Source organism: Gymnoscopelus braueri, assembly GCF_963280865.1.
Source record: "Gymnoscopelus braueri genome assembly, contig: SUPER_20_unloc_1, whole genome shotgun sequence".
Lineage (NCBI taxonomy): Eukaryota > Metazoa > Chordata > Actinopteri > Myctophiformes > Myctophidae > Gymnoscopelus > Gymnoscopelus braueri.
The window spans coordinates 1,576,426-1,583,057 of NW_027660990.1; the positions used below are offsets into that span (position 1 = coordinate 1,576,426).

General features: G+C 39.2%; 1 long non-coding RNA gene across 1 annotated transcript; it reads left to right on the top strand.

Moving 5' to 3' along the window:
* Positions 1 to 543: 543 nt before the first annotated feature.
* Positions 544 to 2,585, top strand: LOC308076648. Its single transcript, XR_013932305.1, has 3 exons — positions 544 to 591; positions 2,152 to 2,236; positions 2,519 to 2,585. It is a non-coding gene; the product is annotated as an uncharacterized lncRNA (long non-coding RNA).
* The last annotated feature ends 4,047 nt before the right edge of the window (positions 2,586 to 6,632 follow it).

The following is a 6,632-nucleotide window of genomic DNA, read 5'->3' on the forward strand; positions in this document are numbered from 1 at the left end:
AGGTGTGCAGATATCCCATGCAGTGCCCGTTACTTACAGCAGTGGTTCTCAACCTTTTCAGGCCGAGATCCCCCAAAATAATTTGAACTGGGGACCCCCGCCCCAACCAATATGCACGTAGGAGTTGATGCATTTAGTTTGACTCCGTTCCACAGATCAATATTGTGAAAATAGCCGATCTACAAGCTCACAACAACGACTCGGTGGGTTATTTTTGCCTCTTTCTTATATTATTATTGGACAATTTGGCCAACGTTTGACCAGTTGTTTTAGTATACTTTGTTGATTACTTTTGATGCAGTAATGGTCTTTTTCTTTGCTTTCTTTTATATATATATATTTTTTTTTGGTATTAAAAAGGTTACATAAATTGTTACTTCACTGTCATCTGGGGACCCCCCCAAAATCATGTTGGGGACCCCCCTCGGGGTCCCGACCCCACAGGTTGAGAACTACTACAATGACACATTACGTCATGCATCTGAAGGCGGAGCCTATTCATTTTGAAACAGAGGAAGTAACGTCTGTCTGCTGAGCAAACATTTATTTACAAACCGGTTGCTTCCATGCTTCTACTCTACTAGATAACAGGTACGTTTAATTAGTTTATGGAATTAAAATGTTATCCAACTTGTTAGTATCGTAAATGTGCAGTTATATTTGTGTATTAGCCATGGATCACACGACGCTCGTCCGTCACGAGCGTCATGGCTGAACTTAGACCTGTTTTTTGCACGTTCTCCATTTAGAACCTGTACATCTACATAAACGTTCAGATTTTAAATATAAAGTGCTTACTCCATGGCCATGGATGTTACAAGTCTACTCGGGCACTCAGAAATACCCGTATTGTCTGTATTGTTCAATAAAAAGCATTTTTATTCGATCGGTGGCCATTTTCTCCGTATTTCCTTATGCGTTCAACTACGTGACCGTATCGGTTGGGAGGTGTACTGCACTCTGATACATTTTAAGTCTATGACACAATGGCCACCGATCGGATTAAAATGCTTTTCTATGAACAATCCGGAATATACGGATACTTACACCCACCCGAAGTGACTTTTAACATCCATGGCCATGAGATAAGCACTTTATATTTGAAATATGAACGTTTATGTAGATGTAGGGCCGTAAATGGAGAAAGTGCAAAAACCAGGTTGAAGTTTCCTCATGACTGTCATGAATGTCGTGATTCGCTCGGGTCTAAAGCTTAAAGTATGTTTCGTCGTAAGACACCGTTGCACGCCCAAGAATCACTGATCTACAAGCTCACAGCGACACATTGTGAGCTTGTAGATAAGGTTTTTGGGGTGTGTAACACAGTCTTAGACATGGCATTAGCATATTAATTTCCATGTGGTGCATATCAGTGTTTATTTCAGGTATAAATCATTCCACAACAGTGAAAGCTAATGTTGGCCTCATTTGTTTTGACTGTAATTAATTATTATCATATCTATGAATTTTGTTTGAAACCTACAGTACAAAGTACAATCATTTAATTAAGAGAAAGAGAGTACAAATAGTACCAATGGATAAAACAAAATCGAATCAGCTGACAGATTTGGTAATCCATTTTTCTTTACTTGTTTTGCAGACAGTAGCTAACAAAAGCAGGTAATGTTTATCAGTGGTTCTCAAAGTGGGCTCCAGGGACCCCCAGGGGTCATTGGGGGGTTTCCAGGTGGTCCCCAGGTAAATGAGGTTATATAGCATCAAAATCAGTCTAACCACTTAAACCCTATAAATTGCCTATTTGAAAATAGCAGATATACAAGCTCACAGTGCAGCGCATGGTGATGCGTTGTGAGCTTGTAGATCAGCTATTAAAAAACTAAAAAACACTGTAAATAAACTGTGTGGAATATTTCTGAAACACTTTTGTAACTCAAATCTTGAGTCCTTAGCCAAGTACATAGACTACTAATTAGGGGGTCCTTGACGTGAACATGTTTGAGAACCACTGATTTGTACAACATTAATCATTAATCAGTTCTGCATTGTGAAACACTTTGCCAAATTCATCAGAAGAACTGAATGATGAGAAGGGGGCACGGTGGCGCAAATTATGAGCAATCTGATGAGTTAACATTACATTTTAAATTACTGACGCACAAATAATATCTATGTCTATTTCTACTATCACAGATGCTGAAAGAAACACCTGGCTTGCAGTGAGCACTGATCACCAGTGCAAAGACTGGACACGAAGAAGTGCGAAGACGATTTTCAGGTGAGAAAAACATCTGCTGCTACGTGATGTCTCTACTTGCAATAGAGTCTGAGGATGCCTTTATTTTTGTATTACATGTTTGGATACCTTTTACTTTCGTTTGATACTTTTCTTTTTTGTTGTTTGACATTTTCCTCCTTTATAATTCTTAATACTATGTATGCAAATACAATTAATAGCTTGTACAAAAAATTATGCCACTCTTTTACACCAAGCTGTTACCCTCAACTGTTGAGCTGGGGTCAATGACTACGCATTTTTATTTGTTTTTCTGTCTTTTAGGTGTTGGCGACAGCAGCAGTTGTTGAAAGGATAATGAAGCTTCCCGACTCGTCTAATTGTCTTAGGTAGTGTAAACTGTTTTTTTCTAATCTGTTTTAAAGCATTGCAAATACGGAGACTATATAGAGGTCATGTTTTAGTTTAACAATCTTTTGTTATGTGGAAAGCAACAGACGAACACTGTTAACATGCAAACCATATATGTCTAATTATGTTTAGGTGAAGTTCTCACAGCTACAAAGTGGATGCTGAGCATTGAGGGTCCGGTCGTTGTGGCTCCACAGATCAACTTCCTGGCTGGACTGGCAGTTTTTCCAGTTATTACAACTTCACTCTGGTGCACAGAAGCACGCCTGTTACACACTGGAATTCATTCAAAGGTAACTTTCTGCTTGAAGTAGAACCATCATATGTAACTCGAACAATGTGCTCTCTTGTAGAGCAGCTATGAGTGCACCTTTTCCATATGTGATTTGTGATTTCAGATGTTTCGTTGGGATCAACCCATTGGCGGTGGCACCAACACGACAAAGCTGCTCAGCCAGAAAAGTGGGTCTATCCTCCTGTCTCCTCCCTCCTGAAGCGATTGATGGACTTCGATTGGCTTTGAGTGAAAGTTATGTGCAAAACATTCATTTTCATTCATGCCTTTAATTTATTTGCGAAGCATATCTTATTGCGCTTTCTGGTAAACAACCTGTGCTGATAATCTGTTGTTCGTACAAGTGAAGTTCATGTGATGTCAAACATACCATGAGATCATTCGACAAGACAAACTTACATAATTATATTATTATTATTATTATTATTATTATTATTACATATAATTCTAACCAATAATTGAAGTTATAGAAGTTATTATTCCTGTCTAAGATCAACCAATTATTTTCTGTTGTGATTATGTTTAATTGAGATTTTGAATAAATGTTTAATAACTTCCAGATGTTGTGTTTTATTTAATTCATGTAGGTATGCATATTTGTATTTATGTAGGTATACATATCCTTAACATACTGTATATGTGTAAATAAACATATATGACCTATATTTAACATATATGTGTAAATATACATATATGACCTATATTTAGCATATATATATAATGCATATATGAAATTGGACCCCTACATATATGGGCATATATGCAGCATTCATATATATGCGCATATATGTGCATATATACATATATATATGCATATATATGTGCATATATGTTGAAAGACATATATGTAGGGGTCCAATTTCATATATGTGGCATATATGTTGAACATATATGTGGCAATATAGGTTCATATATTTTCTTTCCATGTGGGAAAAGACGGAATTCAAAATGTACTTGCGTAAAAGTACGAAAGTATTGCTATCAAAATGTACTTAAAGTACCAAAAGTAGAAAGTACTCATTATGCAAAAATATCCCCTTTCACCAGTTTTTAAGTGTTTAAAATGTATAAACATCTATCAAATACACGCGATGCGACGCATTGTGAGCTTGTAGATCTGCTATTTTCAAATGGTCGAAATGTATATAGGGCTCAAGTGGGTTACTGAATGTTTTGTAATAATAATCAAAATCTACAAAGTAACTAGTAACTAAAGTTTTCATTTGTAGTGGAGTCAAAGTATAATATTTGCCTGCTCTGAGATGTAGTGGAGTAGAAGTAAAAGTATTGAAAATTGGAAATACTCCAGTAAAGTAAAAATGCCTCAAAATTGTACTTAAGTACAGTACTTGAGTAAATGTACTTAGTTACTTTACTTTGCACTGGTTTAACATGCAGTGTATACAATTGTCTGCATGCCGAGTGGAAAGATACTTTAAGCCTGCCTGCAAGTATGTCCAACCACATGGAGATCTGTCCAACACTGCGGACCTCCTGGGGGTCCTGGACCCCCTGTCTAAGACTCCTGCTCTAGTCCCTGGCCAGTTAAACGTCATTTGTGGCAATGCGGCAAAGAAAGGCCAAGGACCCCATAGACAGCTGTTTCCCAAACAATTTATTTTTCCCAAATAAAAAGTCAAGAGTTAAGAAGTGGTGGAAATAGCAGATCTACAAGATCTCAACACGGCACGTGGTGAGCTTGTAGATCTGATCACTAGTTTGGGTCCCTGGCAAACGTCTAATTTCTCTTATTGGGTCCTGAGTTAAAAAGCTAAAAAGCTCAAAAGTTAACTGTAAAAAAAAAAAAAAAGAAACATTGAAAAAATGATGACTGACAGTCATATTATACCAGGTTGCTTTTTTTTGCCCCGATCAAACACGACCAGCTGCTTCTCTCTGTGAGCGTGTGCATGTGTGTGAGCGTGTGCGTGTGTGTGTGTGTGTGTGTGTGTGAGTGTTAGCATATATTTGTTGTTAGCACTTAGCACTCATTAGCAGGCTCTGTAGCAACCAAACATGGCTCAACTACTGCTGTCTTTGTCAACCAAAACGGTCACGGAGGTTAGACTGTAGCCCAATGCCCACTTAAATGAGCTTCTGAGCTTACACGCCTGGAGCTAATTAATAAGCAGCGCTGGCGGCCGGGCGACGATACACGCTCGTCAGCCCCAGCTGCGTGATTGAAGGAGGGGGAGAAGACAGGGGGGAGGGCGGGGGGGTTAAGATCCCATAGTATGGGAGGACGGCCGTCGTTCAGAGTATGGAGAAGTCTCAGGGAAGTCTCTCCATTAGCTTAAAGGACAGCCAAAACAAGGAAGTCTCCCCATTGGCTTAAAGGATTGAAGGACAGTCAATGATGAAGAAGTCTAAGAGGTCGCTAAAAAGTGTTGAGTAGTTCTAGGGCGGATTCAGACTATGGTTCCGGGTGCGCACCCCGGATCACTTGGCAGATGTTGTGATAGTGTGAACGTTGCGTACCGTTCCCCGGAACGGATCACCGTACCGTACCCGAGACCGCCTGGGGAGGTAGTCTCGGATCCGGATCATGTGTACTCGAGTATGGAACGCTGCAATGTGAATCCATCCGTACCAACAGAAGGAAGTGGACTGTAAATCCTATATCATTTATATATTTTTTTATAATGACACATTATTTTACCTGGGTTGTACATTCTCATAGTTCTACATGTGTAGCGAACGCTGCCACTAGGATAAATATACCAAGGATTAGTCTGTGACGTCACTGCTAAAATACCAAGGATGCGTCAGCAACATCACTGTCATGATAATTACAGACGACGTTACATTCCAAGGTTTCAAAGACCAGCGCACACACTGCTTTGGTTTTGTATTGTTGTTCTGTTAATATTATAACTCAAGACAATGCCAGGAACACAGTCAAACTGTATTATTCACTCTAAACTCTGACAAGTGACACTTCTTCTGTGAATGACATTCTCCATCTCCCAAAGCTGCATAGTCCACAGCACGCCCATGAGGCACATATTTACCATTACTGTTCAATGAAGTGTACTCGGGCACGGAAGAATCTTGGCCAATGTGAATGCTGGCCAGCTGGGAGAGGCCAATCGTACTCGTGAACGTAATCGAATCAATCGGACCCGGTTACTCTTCGAGCAACCTGGTAAAAAGCCCATTTTTTCTATACAGACCCGTTTAGAAGCCACTATTTCAGCTAATTCAAATCCACCATCTCGGAATTTCCGGTCCCGAATGGAACCGGTACGCAAATGCTATTGGCTGGAAGGGCAGCGAGGGCGGGTCTTCAGTTAGTAGAGCCGCTGCATCCCAAAGCCTACAGTATACCACTTGAGCAAGGACTGTGGCCACTTTGAGTGGCAGTTGGGCAGTGGTAAAAGTGGTAAAAGTGACAATACTGCAATGTAGAAGTACTCTGTTACAAGTAAAAGTCCGGAATTCAAAATTTACTTGAGTAAAAGTACAAGAGTATTGGTATCAAAATGTACTTAAAGAACTAAAAGTAAAAGTACTGACATGTTTGAAAATAGCAGATCTACAAGCTCACAATCGGCTATTTTCAAATAGCCTAAGTATTAAATAGGGCTAAAGTGGTTAATGTATGTTTTATAATGTAATAATTTATATCTGCAAAGTACCTAGTAACTAAAGTTTTCAAATAATTGTAGTGGAGTAAAAGTACAATATTTGCCTCTGAGATGTAGTGGAGTAGAAGTAAAAGTATTGGAAATG